This window comes from Rhinolophus hipposideros (genome assembly GCF_964194185.1).
Source record: "Rhinolophus hipposideros genome assembly, chromosome: 2".
NCBI classification, from domain to species: Eukaryota; Metazoa; Chordata; class Mammalia; order Chiroptera; family Rhinolophidae; genus Rhinolophus; species Rhinolophus hipposideros.
In genome coordinates, this window is record NC_138048.1 from 13463724 (window position 1) to 13482989 (window position 19266).

Below are 19266 nucleotides of genomic sequence, written 5' to 3' on the forward strand. Positions count from 1 at the left end.
CAGCTCAACTAGTTCCAGCAAAGGGGAGGGAGCTGTGGAAGCAGGACTGGCTGTGGTGGTGGTCGCCGCCATTGCTCTGGGCCACCTCTCACAACTCACCCCGCCCCTGGCCCCACCTATCTGGGCGGATCCCTGCAGGAGTAAACAGAACTGCTGAAACAAACGGGCTCTGAATCTGGTGCAGAAAGAGCTTTGGAACTCCAAAAGCTCTTCGCATACCTATCAACCTGTTGCAGAAGACACTCCTGTAGATGTCTAAGAAGAGAAATAGTAAATCAGTGATTGCCATGAATAACCAAGGCAACAAGATAGCTCAGAAAGAAAGTGAAAAGTCTCCAGAAAAGGAACTTAGAGATATGGACCTTTGTGATTTAAATGACAGAGAATTCAAGATCGCAATTCTGAAAAAACTGAACGAGATGCAAGAAAACACAGAAAGGCAGTTTAATGAACTCAGAAACACAATCAAAGAACACCATGAGCATTTTACAAAAGAGATTGAAATCTTGAAAAAGAACCAAATAGAATTTCTGGAGATTAAGAACTCAATAGAAGAAATTAACAATAAAATATCCAGCTTAGGTAGTAGAGTTGACCAGATGGAGGAAAGAATCAGTGACATCGAAGATAGGAACCTGGAATTTACACAGAGGGAAGAAGAAAGAGACTTGAGACTTAAAAGAAATGAAAGAACTCTACAAGAACTTTCTGACTCCATCAGAAAGAGCAATATAAGAATAATGGGCATACCAGAAGGAGAAGAAAGAGGGAAGGGAACAGAGAATATATTCAAACAAATCGTCGATGAGAACTTCCCAAACCTGTGGACAGAACTGGATCCTCGAATCCAAGAAGCAAATAGAACACCTAATTACCTCAATCCCAACAGGCCTTCACCAAGGCACATTGTATTGAAGCTGTCTAAAATCAATGACAAAGAAAGAATCCTCAAGGCAGCCAGGGAAAAGAAGACGGTAACTTACAAAGGAAAGCCCATTAGATTATCATCAGATTTTTCAGCAGAAACTCTACAAGCTAGGAGGGAATGGAACCAAATATTCAAACTATTGAAAGAGAGAAATCATGAGCCAAGAATAATATATCCAGCAAAGATCTCCTTTAGATATGAAGGAGGAATAAAGACCTTTCCAGACATCCAGAAGCTGAGGGAATTTTCTAATACACGACCTGCACTACAAGAAATACTAAAGGAGGCTATTAGACCACCATCAACAGGGACAACTTGTGGCAACCAAAACATAAAAAGGGGGAGCGTAAAGGCCTGAACTGGAATATGGGAATAGAGAAAGTAAGCAGACTGAAGAAACTGGAATACTCTAAATATCAAACTTTCTTTTACATAAACTCAAGGGTAACCACTCAAAAAACATCCAAATCTGAAATATATACTGTAATAAAAGAAGAAACAGAGGGAAACATCATAGAATACTACCACACAGAAATAACAGACAACAACAAAAAGGCAAAGAAACAATGGAGATACAGCCTTACCAGAAAACTAAAGACAGAATGACAGGAAATCCTCACATATCAATAATCACCCTAAATGTAAATGGACTGAACTCACCAATAAAGAGACACAGAGTAGCAGATTGGATCAAAAAACTAAACCCAACCATATGCTGCCTACAAGAGACACATCTCAGCTACAAGGACAAGCATAGACTCAAAGTGAAAGGGTGGAAATTGACACTTCAAGCAAATGGTACCCAGAAAAAATCAGGTGTAGCCATAATGATTTCCGATGAAACAGACTTCAGGGTGAAAAAGATAACAAGAGACAAAGATGGACATTTCATAATGGTAAAGGGGACTATACAACAAGAAGACATAACAGTCATCAATATTTATGCCCCCAATCAGGGAGCACCGAAATATACCAAGCAACTACTAACAGAACTAAAGGGAGAAATTGACCAAAACACAATTATACTAGGGGACTTAAATACATCATTGACAGCTATGGATAGATCATCCAAACAGAAGATAAATAACGAAATCGCAGCCCTAAATGACACATTAGAGGAATTGGACATAATTGACATATATAGAGCACTTCATCCTAAAACATCAGACTATACATTCTTTTCTAGTGTACATGGAACATTCTCAAGGATAGACCATATATTGGGACACAAAATCAGCCTCAGCAAATTTAAGAAGATTGAAATCATACCAAGCATATTCTCTGATCACAAAGCTTTGAAATTGGATATCAACTGCAAAAAGAAAGCAGGAAAAAACACAAATACATGGAGATTAAACAACATACTTTTAAAGAACGACTGGGTCAAAGAAGAAATTAGAGGAGAGCTCAAAAGATACATAGAAACAAATGACAATGAAAATACATCCTACCAAAATTTTTGGGATGCCGCGAAAGCAGTTTTAAGAGGGAAATTTATATCATTACAGGCCTATCTCAAGAAACAAGAAAAATCCCAAATAAATAACCTCATGTTACACCTTAAAAAACTAGAAAAAGAAGAACAAGCGAAACCCAAGGTCAGCAGAAGAAAGGAAATAACAAAAATCAGAGCAGAACTAAATGAAATAGAGAATAAAAAGACAATAGAAAAAATTAATGTGACAAAAAGCTGGTTCTTTGAAAAGATTAACAAAATCGACAAACCCTTGGCTAGACTCACTAAGATAAAAAGAGAGAAGACACTAATTAACAAAATCAGAAATGAAAAAGGGGAAGTTATCACGGACACCACAGAAATACAAAGGATTATCCAAGAATACTATGAAGGACTATATGCCACCAAATTTAATAACTTAGAAGAAATGGACAAGTTCTTAGAAACATATAGCCTTCCAAGGCTGAACCAAGAAGAAGTTGAAAATCTAAACAGGCCGATCACCAGTAACGAAATTGAATCAGTCATCAAAAACCTTCCCAAAAGCAAAACTCCTGGACCAGATGGCTTCACCAGTGAATTCTACCAAACCTTCAAAGAGGATCTAATACCAATCCTGCTCAAACTCTTCCAAAAAATTGAAGAAGAGTCAGTACTCCCTAACTCATTTTATGAGGCCAACATTACCCTGATACCAAAACCTGGTAAGGACAACACAAAAAAAGAAAACTACAGACCTATATCTCTGATGAATACAGATGCTAAAATCCTAAACAAAATTCTAGCAAATCGAATACAACAATGCATTAAAAAGATTATTTATCACGACCAAGTGGGGTTCATCCCCGGGGCACAAGGATGGTTCAACATTCGCAAATCCATCAATGTGATACATCACATAAACAAAATAAAGGACAAAAATCATATGATTCTATCAATTGATGCAGAAAAAGCATTTGATAAGATACAACATCCATTTATGATTAAAACACTTACTAAAATTGGTATAGAAGGAAAATACCTCAACATAATAAAGGCCATATACGACAAGCCCTCAGCTAACCTCATAATTAATGGTGAAAAGCTGAAGCCCTTTGCTCTACGTTCAGGAACACGACAAGGTTGTCCCCTATCACCTCTGCTTTTCAACATAGTGTTGGAAGTGCTCGCCAGAGCTATCAGGAAAGAGAAAGAAATAAAAGGCATCCAAATTGGGAATGAAGAAGTTAAATTGTCACTCTTTGCAGATGACATGATGCTATACATAGAAAACCCTAAAGACTCCATCAAAAAGCTATTAGAAACAATCAATGAATATAGTAAAGTTGCTGGCTACAAAATCAACGTACAAAAGTCCATTGCTTTCCTATATACCAACAATGAAATCTCAGAAAAAGAGATAGAAAAAACAATTCCTTTTGCAATTGCAGCAAAAAGAATAAAATACCTAGGAATAAACTTAACCAAGGATGTGAAGGATTTATATGCTGAAAACTATAAGACATTTTTGAAAGAAATTGAAGAAGACACAAAGAAATGGAAAGACATTCCGTGCTCATGGATTGGAAGAATCAACATAGTTAAAATGGCCATATTACCCAAAGCCATATACAGATTTAATGCAATCCCCATTAAAATCCCAATGGCATTTTTTAAAGAAATAGAACAAAAAATCATCAGATTTGTTTGGAACCACAAAAGACCCCGAATAGCCAAAGCAATATTAAAAAAAAAGAACAATACTGGAGGTATCACACTCCCTGATTTTTCCTTGTACTACAGGGCTACAATAATCAAAACAGCTTGGTATTGGCGGAAAAACAGACTCATAGACCAATGGAATAGAATTGAGAACCCAGAAATAAAACCACATAAATATGGACAGATAATTTTTGACAAAGAAGCTAAAAACATACAATGGAGAAAAGACAGCCTCTTCAATAAATGGTGCTGGCAGAATTGGATAGCCACGTGCAAAAGAATGAAACTGGACTGCTATCTGTCACCATGTACCAAAATTAATTCAAAATGGATCAAAGACTTAAGCATAAGACCTGACACAATAAACTGCTTTGAAGAAAACATAGGTACTAAACTTATGGACCTTGGGTTCAAAGAGCATTTTATGAATTTGACTCCAAAGGCAATGGAAGTAAAAACTAAAATAAACAAATGGGATTATATGAAACTGAAAAGCTTCTGCACAGCAAAAGAAACTATTGACAAAATAATGAGGCAACCAACTGAATGGGAGAAGATTTTCGCAAACAGTTCCTCTGATAAGGGGCTAATATCCAAAATATACAAGGAACTCATGAAACTCAACAACAAAAAAACAAACAACCCAATTGAAAAATGGACAGAGGACCTGAAGAGACATTTCTCCAAAGAGGATATACAAATGGCAAATAGACATATGAAAAAATGCTCAACATCGCTAATCATCAGAGAAATGCAAATGAAAACCACAATGAGATATCACCTCACCCCAGTTAGAATGGCTTTCATCAACAAAACAAATAGTAACAAGTGTTGGAGAGGCTGTGGAGAAAAAGGAACTCTCATACACTGTTGGTGGGAATGCAGACTGGTGCAGCCGCTATGGAAGGCAGTGTGGAGGTTCCTCAAGAAATTACGAATAGAATTACCATATGACCCAGCAATCGCTCTCCTGGGTATCTACCCCAAAAATATAAAAGCATTTCTCTACAGAGACACGTGTACTCCAATGTTCATTGCAGCTTTGTTTACGGTGGCCAAGACATGGAAACAACCAAAATGTCCTTCGATAGATGAATGGATAAAGAAGTTGTGGTACATATACACAATGGAATACTATTCGGCGTTAAGGAAAGATGATATAGGAGCATTTGTGACAACATGGATGGATCTCGAGAGAATAATGCTAAGTGAAATAAGTCAGACAGAAAAAGCAGAGAACCCTATGATTTCACTGATATGTGGTATATAAACCAAAAAGAACAAGACAAACATATGAGAAACAAAAACTCATAGACACAGACAATAATTTAGTGGTTACTAGAGGGTAAGGGGGTGGGGGGTGGGTGATGAGGGTAAAGGGGATCAAATATATGGTGATGGAAGGAGAACTGACTCTGGATGGTGAACACACAATGGGATTTATAGACGATGTAATACAGAATTGTACACCTGAAATCTATGTAAATTTACTAACAATTGTCACCCCAATAAAATTAATTAAAAAAAAAAAAAAAAAAAAAAGAAGAGGTGGTACATACCGTGTTTCCCCGAAAATAAGACCTAACTGGAAAATAAGCCCTAGCATGATTTTTCAGGATGACATACTCTGAACATAAGCCATAATGCGTCTTTTGGAGCAAAAATTAATGTAAGATCCTGTCTTATTTTGGGGGAAACACGGTATATACAATGGAATATTACTCAGCCATAAAAATAATGAAATCTTGCCATCTGCAACAACATGGATGGACCTAGAAGGTATTATGCTGGAAGTAATAAGTCAGACAGAGAAAGACAAATGTCATATGATTTCACTTATAAGTGGAATTTAAAGAACAAAATAAACAAACAAATGAACAGAAGTAAACTGATAAACATTTTGATGGTTGCCAGATGGGAATGGGTTGGGGGGGCTGAAAAAGGGGGAAGGGATTAAGAAGTAAAAAATCATTGTTACACCGTAGTCATGGGGTTGTAGGGTTTAGCATAAGAAATATAGTCAATAATATTTTAATAACTATGTATGGTGTCAGATGGGTACTAGATTTATCAGGGTGATAGATGAGAGGGGGTGGGGGAGCAGGGTGAAAACGATGAAGGGATTAAAAAGTGCAAATTGGTAGTTACAAAATAGTCATGGGGATACAAAGTAAAGCACAAGGAATATAATCAATAATATGGTGATAATTGTGTAGTGCCAGGTTGGTGCTAGACTAGTCAGGTGAGTATTAGGCTAATCTTGAATTATATAAATGTCTAACCACTATGCTGTACACCTAAAATTAATATGAAATAATAGAGTGTAAACTGTAATTGAAAAATTTAAAAAGTGTGGAAAAGGCAAAAGGGATATATGCTAGCTGTATATTTAATAAAATCTTTAAAAAATAAATAAAATAAAATATAAAAAAAAAAAAAAAAAAAGATTGTCTCAATGGTCTACTTGAGAATTGTAAGAGATGTGAAAATGAGAGCTGTAAAGGCTGGCCTCTTTCTGGTGAAGTCCTTCTCAGTAGTACAGACAGCACTGTGTTTGACAGCTCTCACTTTTCCTATGGTTCCTATTGCATGGCTTACACCTAATTGAATTTGAACCAGAATCTTGATCCCTGGTCTGTAATGTGAGGACGTTATATGTGTGTCATGTGAAAAGTATCTGATTTTGTGTTGTGCCCTGTAATGATCTACTAAAGATTAGAGCCATGAGAACCAAAGAAACCAAAATCTATAATTATTCACGTTTGTGGAAATTGTTCTAAGAACATTTAGCCATTTTAATCCAATTTTCTTTCTTTACGGTCCTTAACGAAAAAGGGAATACCGACATAGGGCTTCAATGCAAAGCTTCCTTTTATTCTCTCTTATTGGAGAATATAAACCAGATTTCTGGCTTACCTCATATATAAATCTTGTCCAACGATGAAGTTGAACAATTAAGTTCGCAAACTTTCCACCGTGTAAGTGCAGCAAAAAAGACACAATGTTCACAATAAGTTTTTGTCAAGTTCTGTTTTTAAAAGAGGTTTAAGATTGGCTTTGGTTGTAAAACAACTATATGTTGACTTTTGGTTAGAAAATTTGTTTTAAGCGATCTTTACCAGAATTGTATTCTTACAGAGGACTAGTTTGTAAACAATACTTCTAATGACAGAATTTGTCATACTCAAATTACGTATTTTTTTGGAATTACATTCTTCTGGTTTTATCACAATTTTGTATATGAGTTATGACCATAGAGAAATGCAGTTGATTTATTTTATTTGCATCTGTGTAGTGTGAAAGTAAATGCATTGATGATAACAGTCATTCAGGCAATTCTGCTCTAGATACTATTTTAGTATCTCTTTCTTTGAAATTGTTATTAAAGCTAATTTATTAACTATAGGGAAACTGGCATTATTGCTTTAGAAAACACTTCAGCTTTACTCCCCCAAAAGAAGAAGAAGAAAAAGGTGCATATCTAAGGTTACTTACCCATCATTTTATTTAGTCATTTATTTACTTACTTTTAAAATTTATTTTTTAAAAAAAGTGGTTTTTTTGTGTGTGTGTGTGTTGTTTTTTTTTTCTTTTTTCTTTTTTTGTTTTTTGTTTTTTACAGATAACAGATACGGTTTCAAACATGATTTGGCTTATTTAAAAAAAATATAAGAAAAAAAGGAAATCTGCCTTGCTCTTAGAAATTGGAGATATTTCGTGTTGAGGTTATTCAAAAGAATTTTTTAAAATGCTGCAAATTCTGAAGAAAATTGCAGGTTGGTGAGTTTAGATTAAGATTACGTATGTCAGAGAAATGACACAACCTAATGTGCTAAAGCAAGAAAGAAAATTAACAAGAGAAAAAAATTATCCCTTGTTTACACTTCAAACAACAAACAAATTGGTTGTTTTCTAGCAGGTGGAACCTAGTCTACAGGCTTCTAATGACCATTAAAAGTGAAACACTTGAGCCATTCAGTGGAACCTGTTTTTATTTCTGAGTTCTGTGACTGAGCTCAGATGTTTTGTGCACTTAAATCTGCCTATAGGGAACCTTTGACAACCAATGACTAGCTCTGCCTCACGTTAACTGATCACAGCAAATCCTTTTGAGTAACTAACATCGTCCAGTTATATCTATTCTCATGAAAATGTACCAACATCACATTGTAGTTTATTTCAAGGATGTTATACATTAAGATCACTGCCACATTTAGAATTTTACCCATCCATTTTGTACATGCATTTTCATCTGAAAGGTGGGTTTGAATTTTGCGAATTTGAAAGTAACAACTGAAATGAGGTTTATAGCCACAGAGCAGACAGTTGAACATGATAATGCTCTATATTTATTTTGGTTTCATATCTAACTTTATAAATCTTTCAGGAAGACCCTGTCCACAATTTCTTCATGAAAGGTTGCTTGACTAAAATCCCCCATTATCAACCTAACAATTGTGGATTGTGTAAACATGACCATTATGTACTTGTATGACAGCCTCTGCTGAATTTGGTGCATTAAACTAGATACACCAACTCTATTAAAAAAATTAAAATGTGATCAAAAGATGAGAGCTTTGGTATTCTACCAGAGGAATCAAAAGCAGCACCTTCTGATATAAAGAACTTTACTGGCTATATAAGTTTTATTTGACCACAATTAACAGTCTTTGGAGGTAACTCAGAATTACAAAAATATTTTTAATCCCCCAAATGCGTTTAAGATGGAAACTTCTTAGATATAAATGTTAATGAAAATATTGGGTCGCTTTTATACATATTTATTTCTGACCACCGAGATTTAAATTTCCACTGATGTAAGAATAAAATCCATCAGGTAGAATGGCTGTAATGTCGGCCTATTCGTTTTCCCAGCATTACATAATCTGTCCAAATTGGATGATAACTCACCATTCCTTAAGGAAGTGAGTGAATGAATGATGTTTGTGAGTGTCTATGACAGACAGGATTATCTCTATAACAATTTTATATGAAAGGTCTCTGCTAAAGGATTTTCATGACATCCAATTATTTTAATTGTCACAGAAGAGCAGATACAAGTTTAAGCTCAAGTTATGTAAGAACAGCACTTCCTACCATCTAGTTTAGCATTTGAAATTATAGGACAGGTTATATAATGCTAGTACAACTAATAGTCCAGCATTGCCACCAACCTACCTGATGAATGTCATGCTTATATCAGCTTAAATTTAAATCTTATTGGTCAGGATAACCATAGCTTCATCAAATTCTGTTCCTTTAGCTAATGTCATTTTAATACATTCCCAAAATAACTGTAATTGCCCTTCACAAATTGAAAAGTAGACAGTGATTTTCTGAATTTTTATCTTGGAACAATTTACTGAGGGAGAACCTACCATGAATGGGATTTAAAATCTCAGCAAATGCTCTCATAGACACAGACAACAGTTTTGTGGTTATCAGAGGGTAAGGGGGGAGGGGAATGGTAGAAGAGGGTAAAGGGAGTCAAATATATGGTGATGGAAGGAGAACTGACTCTGGGTGGTGAACACACAATGCAACATATAGGTGATGTATTATAGAATTGTACACTTGAAACCTGTACAATTTCACTAATGTCACCCCAATAAATTTAATTTTAAAAAAATTAAACTGTCTTGGTGTAGGGAAAACTGGTTAATAATTTAGAAAATAATCTAAGTTTTTACACCGCAAACTCTAGGTGGATCAAAGAACTAATCTTTTAATTCCAAAGATAACTAGCAGAGAATTTATCTAATCTGTAAAGGAATGATTCATTTGAGTTTAAAGACATAAAATCACTAATTCAAAAAAAAATCTTAGCAAATTAACCGTAAACGTCATTAAATTTAAGAAAGCCTCTCTATGATTATAAATAGTCATAGGGCTTTGAGATGTAGATTTGAAGAGCTCTCGTCATTGCAGAAAGTATGACAAGACTATTCCCTTTTAGGCTTTGATTTGTGAGTAATGCTATTTTCTAGGGTATTGAGAATTGCAGGTAGAAGGATTTACTGTTAGAGAAATATAGATGGAAAGAATGTACTTGCAGTACAAAAGTCACAAAATAAGGGCTTTATTCACCTGACAACTCAAAACTATTGCCTAGAACGTTTTAGTCACTTTTACTAATAAAGATTTTTATTGACTGTTTCCATGGATGTGTGTCCTTTCAAATGACACAAAAGACAATACTCAGCTCGATATAGACACGTTCAACAAAGCATGAACAGATTTTCCAGCCTTTGGATCTTTTCGCTTCGTTACATTATTCATCACTTAACTTATTATTATTATTATATTATTATTATTATTATTATTATTATTATTATTTAATCACTATGCGTTCTCTACATACAACACACAGAAAATTTTAGTATGGTCAAACATCATTAATTTTAGAGATGTAAAATTAAAGGATATATTTTTATATAGGTTACTAAGGTTTTGCTTAGCCTATATTAGGTGTGCTTACAATGGAAACTGTGTACTCGAAACTTAATCAATAATTCTAATTCATTGCTAACACAATCAAGTGACATAGAAGGAATAACTTATTTGAACATATGGAGTTGGCTATTTTTTTCAATTGCCCAGACATCATAATATTTCTATTGCCTCAGATGAGAATTTTAAAATATTAGTTGAATGTGGTGCTTAATTATATCTATTTTAATTTTAACTAATGTATTTATTCAAATTTTAACTGGCTATTGTAATTGTCATTCTCACCTTCTAAAATTAATTTTTATTTGATGTAGATTAATATCCATATATTTTGAAATAAATAACCCACATGAAATTCATTTAATGAATTCATCCTAAACTTTACATTACAATTTTTTTTTTTTTGTAAATCTTTACATTACAATTTTTTTTTTTTTTTGGTAAAAGTCTCCCAGAACTTTCTTCTAGCAAGTTCTCCTAGAAGAATAAAATGATCTGTTATATAAAAAAAAAAAAAATAACTTGAATTACCTCTTAACTGAGAACTTATTAAGCAGGCAGCTACAGAAGAGCATAGGGCACTCAACACGTAACTTTGGTAGGTTAGTAGAGAGAAGCAGTCAGTGTTTGCCATTCTTTGTTCACGCATGTAGAAAAGGTGTAAAAGGCTTCTCTACATGTGCCTGAAAGTCTGCCTGAAGTTTTGGAGGCATCTATCCTCTTGAAGGAAAAAGAAAACAAAATAACAGTGAAAAGAATAAATTGAAGAAATCTATATGGTGCAGATCTTACATACTTCACACATTTGCTATAGGAAGGAGGAAAGCAGAGCAGTATATTTATTTTTAATGTTTTACTTCTTTTTTTAGACGTGGCTATAGACATGAATAACAAAAATAAAATCCAGTTTTAGAATCAAAACTAGTTATTTAGGTGAAAGTATATGGTTACAATAATTTAGCTTTCTAATTAAAATCCTGATTTAGGAGACTAATGTTTTGCAGCTCTCTTGGCAAAACCTGCCACGGAAGGGTAATATTGAAAGTATTAGAATTTTTCATTCATTTCATTGAGGGCATTTGTTTAGCAACTAGATTTTCTTAGAACAATGACCAAATTCTTATAATATGACATTTGGCTACTAATTTATTTTTGTCCACTATGTCACAAAAATATTCCAAGTTGTGTATCAAAATATTATATACGTATCTCTATCTATATCTTTATCTATATCTACATCTATGTCTATGTCTATGTCTATATCTATATCCATAAACCAGGGGTGCCAAAAATGTATATACATTTTAAGAGACATTATCTATTTTCAAGCAGTAGTTTGTCGTAATCAAAAGCGTCAGAAGGCTGATGGTAACCACTTTGAGCACCTTTTGTAATTGCAGAAGTCAAATGTGAGTTGCATTCATCTTTTGTTATCAGTATACACCTATTGAGTATTACAATTAATGCAGGTTTTTTCCTTTCTTAAAACGTGTATACATTTTTTTGGCACTTTCTGTATATAACCCAGGATTTTCAACACTGGCATAAATCATAAAACAGTTTGAGTCCCTCAACATGAATCAAAGTGCTTGTTTACAGTTAACCAGGAGAGCATACAGCTTTCGTTTAGCACAAATTATCACCTTTCAAAAAATAATCATCTCAGATTCTTAACTTTCTTGGTATCCCAAATGAAAAATCTCTAATATTTCATCAGAAAAGTTAAAATAACAATGTTTTATAAAGTTTCCCAACTTATATGTAACATTTTTCTTCACCTTTGAATTATTTGTGTTTTACACATCACTTGGGCTTTTGGTAAGAGAAATAAACACATTTCAGTTTGCTTTCATTTACTGTTTCTCATTAATTATAAAGTAGCATGTTTCTGATGAGTCTTTTGACTCTTAAATTTTATTACCTTCATAATGTAATGCAAGGAACTGCCATTATGATGTATTTCTCCCCAGAAATGCTTTTCAATTTATTAATTTCTTGATACTATAATTCTCTGCATCTGATTACTTCCCGCATTGTTTAGTTGTTTATTTCATCTTTTTTTTGACCAACCATATTCTGCTGTGCTGCTTTTCTTCTGTCATCTTCAAAGTCCCTTTTCTGGATCATATGTGACTGTCTAAAGTTAGCTGCTGTTATAAACTTCAAAATGCAAAACTTCAGTTTAAAAAATTCCAGCTGAAGTTTATCGTTCCTGAAAATGCACAGCTGTTTCTACCACATTTATTCTTTTTATTGTCAGGATCATAAGGCTGAATGCTAGGAACAGCCTGTTTTCATTTCAATCATGCTAACAATTTAGGAAAATGAGACTTTGATCTTTGGGAAGAAGATTTGGAACACCCGGTGTATTACAATTGGCTTTGGAGGTTTGTTTTACAAGAAATGTGCAGTTGTGTTCCAGAATGTATTTTATATTCATTATCTAGGGAAAGAGAAGGGGTAGGATGTCATTCTACTGTCAGCCATGAAGATATTAAGTATTTTGAAAAGTAAAAACTTAAGTGAGACTTGTGTGACTTTGAATGAAGTAGGTACAGCAATGCTTCTGGAAACATACCATAGAAATTGAAGATATGAAAACTGAGAGCCAACTTGAAGTAAGAAAAAGAGGGATGGGATAGGAGGGGATATTATTAAACAACTTTTCATAGGATTGACCAACAGGTTATGCTGGAGGGAAACCTTAGACAGAAAGCTTCTTTTTTTATTTTTTAAACAGTTTTATTGAAAAATAGTTTACATACCATAATATACATCGATATGAAGTGTGCAATTCAGTGGTTTTCATTGCATATACAGAATTGTGCAACCATCATCAGAAACTAATTTTAGAATATTGCCCCCAAAAGAAACCTTATATCCATTAGCATTCACTACTCATTCCCTTCTGTTATGCTCACAGATTAGTATCTGACCCCTGACAACCCTTAATCTACTTTCTGCCTTTATAGATTTGTCTATTCTAGACATTCATTAAAAGGAATAATAAAATATGGGGTCTTTTGTGAATAGCTTCTTTCACTTAGCATAATATTTTTAAGGTTTATCCATATTGTAGCATGTATCAGTATTTCATTCCTTTTTATTACTGAATAGTATTCCATAGTGTGACTATACCACATTTTGGTTATCCATTCATTAATTAATAAACGTTTGGATTTCTTCTACCTTTTGTATATTATAAATAATGTCATCATAAACATTAGACAGAATGCTTTTTAAATTAAATATTTTACGTATTTATATTATTCCTGTTCTTTCTTTATGATTGTAATATGGGGAAAAAACTATAGACATATTTTACTAGAAAAGTGCATCACATCAATCATATCTCTCAGTAGAGATGAAAAATAATAAAATTTAAAAATTACATCACTTTTGATTATGTACATGAAAACTGGAATAATATCAGTTTTAAAGGTAAAAGTATATAAATATATTTGTGTTGTATTATTCCTTATAAAGTTTTGCTATTTGAATGAAAAAAAACAAAGTTTTTATTATCAGAATTAGTTTTCTAAGTATATATAGTAAAATGTACATTTGCATAACTTACTGTTACTGAAATAAAATATTCTGTTAAGTTTAAATAGTCTGATTTAGTGTCACTTGAATGTAAATAAGTAATATTAAAAATATTTACTGAGTTTCTTTTATATCCAAGAGATAAAATATGAGTAACACTATCTTTGGGATAAATCCAGATACTTAAGTGACAAGATTATTTCTTTATTTGAACTTTGGCTCTTTCATGAAGGCAAAACTTTTCTGGAATGAGCCTTTTGTAGAGCTAACACATTTTCTTATTCTTGTCCCACACAAAGGTGGAGCTGGCACTCTCCTACCCTCCAGTGTAAGTCTCAGCCTTTTCCACTTTTATCCTCATGCAAATCCCTTCTGTCCATTTTTATCTAAGTCATCCAATGCTTTTTAGCCCTATTACTATTTATTCTATTGTTTACTGGTTACTTTGTCACTCACCTGCATTGATGACTAGTTGACACCCTTTCCTCTTTCATCTAAAAATCTTGCTTTTATCCCCAGTATTCAATCTGTCATTAAGTCTGTTGATTGTACTTAACACATATCTTTCAAAGTCATTCTTGCTTCTATAGACCCACTGCCATTATCTTTGTTGAGCCATAAATGACTTTTGATCTGGCTTTCTATAATAGCCTCTGTTGCAAGCTGACTTAAGTTTTTGTTAGTTGAGGAATTATCAGGTTTTTTGGTAAATACCAGTAGCTTCTGGTGACTAGGGGATAAGAAGTGGCTCTTAGTATGGTCTCTAAAAACGCTGATCTGTTAAAATGAAAGCGGTTACCAGACCAAAATCTGCTATACACACAGAGGCTAATTAATAAACAAGAACAGCATTTTATACGTATTCCTGAAATCTCAGCAAGCCCCTGTTCTGTTTCCTTACTATAATGAGAACCACCCCTTGAATCCATGCAGTGATACATAGCTTTAGGAGCAGCCAGAGTTCTAGTTGGATCAAGAGACAGGATTCTTCCTTACGCAGGGGAAAGCAAGCCTCAACAGTTCTAGACCTAGGGCTCTGCTTCAAAGGTAGCAGGGATTTGGATTTGTCAGGTTCTCATACAGTATTCAGAAGAGCAAAGAGCTTGTGGAATCTTGCTAGCAAACCATGTATCTAGAATACTACACATTCTCATTCCTCCAATTTAATATTGAAACCTTTTATGCTTGTCAGTTAAACTTCTGCTATAGATTAGGTGATATGTGAAATGCTTGTAAAGCTTCTTCTGAAATGTGTGTTCCAGATTGAGTTCCTTCAAGTACTAATTAACCATCCTTAAGATGTCAAGGAAAGTTAACATTACACACAAATGCACCAACCTGTTTTTCCTGAAGAACAGGTGACATAATTATAAGTCACCTCATAAAATTTAAAGACTCAAATCTCTGTGGTTTTATCTCTCCCCATCACACCTCCAACCTGTTTACAGGCTGATCTTTCAATAAAGGTACCTGTTACTCATTGGTGAGGTCTCTTCTGGCCTCCAGGGCAGGTGTTGTTCTCTGTCTACCTGTCTAGACTCCTTACACTCACCATACCTTTTGTGTTTCAGAAATATTTAATGAGTAATAGCTTTCCAAAATATCAACCTGTAATTTTTCTAGGTATACTATTACCTTTTGCTGTCTTCAATTTGTTTACTACATTTTTCCCTCATTCTTCAGATTTGTGTGACATGATAGATCCTCTGTGACGCTGCCCTATTTTTCCGTATCCCTTAGGTTCCTTTTTCATTCATCTTCCTATTTCTGAGTTTATAACCTTGTTATGACTTTATTAAATTACCATTTTTAAATGGGTCACAGGGTGCTAGATGGTGAACCAGTTCAACAACAGACCACAAGAAAAATTGATATAAAGAAGTTTATGACTCACAGTTCACAGGTCCTGGAGAAGGTACAGAGAACATCTCAAGAAAACACAAGGGGAGGTCAGGGCAGGGTGCAGGCAGAGAGAGAGGTGGGACCTGGGGCCCATGCCTTTATTAGAGTCTGTGGGCGGATGGTTCTGGGGTTTCCAGGCTCAGGCAAGAGAAGTCAACTGAAACCAAAAGAGCAGGGTTTTTGTTAGCTGCATGGGGGTGTCTCATCTAAGGGGTGCATAAGGCACGCAGGTGTTGGGAGTCAGGAGAGACTGTTGATCACAAGGACTCTTTGTGAAGTCATTTGCTTGTGACTTTGCAGGCTGCTATCTAGGGCATGTGCTGGCATGAGGGGCTGGTGACAGCTTAAGGTTCCTGAAGGCTTCTCGGTCAAACAAAATGAATGCCAAGGCAGCAATACTATGGAATAGCAAAGTTAATGCCTCGACACCTTATGTTTTTGCTGATACTTCATTGCAGATATTTGTATGAGGCCTCTCCACTCCTACTAAACCTGTAAGCTTTCTGTGAGTGGTTTCCATGTCTGTTCCATATGGAAGAGTCTCATTCCTATCACAGTATATAACTGACTGTACATAAGTATCTGACAAATTAAACAGTAAATGAATGAATGAATGGATGGATGGATGAATAAATGATTTCCAGAGCTAAAGAAAATTATCTGTTAGTTCAATGGCAAAAGATGTTTCTTGCAGCTGCAGAAAAGAGGCTTATAGAATTTTTATGCTTTTTGTGTTTGAGGGTAGCTAAAGGTACTCAGAGGTAGGTTATTATAAAATGAATTATTTATGATCGGCATGTGTAAACTTGAAAAGAAATTTTCAATGATTGAGTCATTTCATTCTTTGAGCATGTCTTTGGTCTATGTTAGATTTTTAAAGTAAAATAATGTCAGAATTGGATATTAATTTTTTGACTATTGTGTATACCACATGATCAGTCTCAAAGAAGAGTAAAATGCCAGTATTTTTATTGTACAAAAAGATGATGTATTATATATTTCTAAATCCATGATGTTTTAGCTGCTAGATTCTATGAAGAGTTATTAAAATTGGAAAACCTGTGTTCAGATCTGGGTAGTCTTGGGACCACCACGTAATACTAAAATGACTTAAAGTAAGAAAATATAAGGGACACAAAAAGAGGGGAAAAAAGAAGAAAGACAAAAGCATCAAAATGTACATATTGAAAAGTACTGATTTTTGACCTGCTACTCTAAATTACTATCATTTATCTTTGTTTGGCTAATTTCTTTTCATCAGTGTGCTTAAATTTTTTTTTCATTCATTCAGCAAATATTTATTGATCCCTACTATTTATTGGGCTCTAATGAGCTGAGAATAAAAAATGAAAGACACATGGCAACTGCTAGAAACAGACACTAAAATAAATCTGCCTAATTGTAGGCATGTGCTCTTACTACCCAGGATATATTTTGTAAAATAATCAGTTTTATACATCATATATATATGTGTGTGTGTGTGTGTGTATATATATATCTTTTACCCCCCTCTAATAGCAGAGTAAGTATCATCTATTACGGCACCAGAATGAGTGTTCCCAATGATTGATGCATTTCATATTTTAGAAATTAAGCAAGACTTCGGTTTATGGCTAATTTAAAACCTGTGAAATAAGTATAGTATATTTCCTAAACATTGACCTATATCTTTTTCTAAAGTCAATTTTGTAATATTGGATCTGATTGCAAGTTTTATTTTCTCAAGCCTTAGTTTATTTATTAGTTTTAAAGCATAATTAAGTCATAAAATAGAGGTCTCCTTTTGCTATTTGTGTATCTTTTTATTTAGTCCAGTCAGTTCTACAAAGCACAGTTTTTCAGTGAAAATCAGGTTGCTAGAGATTCATATATTTCAATTATGTTCCCCCAGAGGCCAGTAATTATTGGAAAAACAGTTAACTGGCTTTACAGCCAACCTTTGCCTAAAAGTTCATCCCTAAAACCTACAATTCTTTTATACCATCTCTAAAATGTGAATGGAAAGACAAAATGGTAACTCCATAGTAAAATATGCTTATGCAAAATTTATTATTTACTTATAGAAAAGTACCAAAAAGACATTTTGCTAAAAACATTTCCTCTTTCGTTTAAAAAATACATAATTTTAAGTAGCACCGCTAAAAGGTATTTTACTCACTACAAAAGAATGTTTTTCTTTTTTTGTTTCCTTTTCCCCCTTCTCTGCCCTCCCTTTTTTTCTTTTTCAGTACTTAGACATTTTCTTATCATTCTTAGTAAATGTTGACTTTCCTGGTGATTCGGTGACAGACAATCTCTGTCTTGCTAATCAGTCTTGACCTTGCTCTACTAAAATCGTAACACTCCTTGTCAGAGATACACATATTACTTTGTCCATTATCCAGAAGTGTTTTTGGTTTCTAATAAACAGATTGTACTCTATAAATGGATTCTTAGTATAATACCAGATGTTTTCTGATTGTTTTCAAATGGAGCCAAATTCTAGGATGTAATAATAAAAACTACCCTACAAGTTGGCTCTGAAATCAATGTTGCAGGACTCTCTCCTCTTCTGTGATAACTCATTGCTCTAATAGTTACAGTTTACTAAAACAAAACAATCCCCACATACATCGCAGTTGTTTTTCAATATGCCCGTATTTTTATAACTATCGTAAGACAAAGCCACAAAACAATAATACAGTATAAAGAACAAAAATGTTTTGTGTATTTCGTGGCTTATTTTCAGTGTTCATATTTATGTTTAGACATCCTAAATGTGCTACTTTTGTTGTTGTTTAGTACATATGTATTTCTAAAACACTTCCATTAGTATAGTCACAAGAGATTTATAATCTGGTATATGACTTATTTCTGTAGTCTGAGTGTATAAAACAAATATTTGAAAAGCATCAAAGTTTGTCATTGGTAAAAATAAAAATGATTAAATGTGAGAAATCAAAATATGAATTGAAATATTCTTTGTTGATTTAATGAAGCCATCTGAATTTTCTTAGTAGATTGCTTTTGCTATTTCAACGAAAGTTAAGGTAGCTCTGAGGAAAACCATTTGATGTGAGTTTTGTGGGCATGGAAAACTGGACAGGAAGAGGAGATGAAATGGGAAGTGGGATAATGAAGTACTGTAAGAAATAGAAGACCCTAAAATAGGAGTGATCTGGGCAACTAAACAGTGATCAATACCCACTCTGGAGGCCATAAGGGTCCTGAAAAATGAGTAGTAGTTGTCCTGTTATTGTACACTTCGGGCTCAGTGTCCAGTTTATTCAAAGCTTTCCTTAAT

The 19266-nt window shown here is 34.0% G+C and overlaps 1 protein-coding gene across 12 annotated transcripts in view; it reads left to right on the forward strand.

The window, feature by feature from the left end:
- Window positions 1-19266, forward strand: part of ROBO2 (roundabout guidance receptor 2) — a 1701369-nt gene that overhangs the window by 769046 nt on the left and 913057 nt on the right. The window lies entirely within an intron of this gene.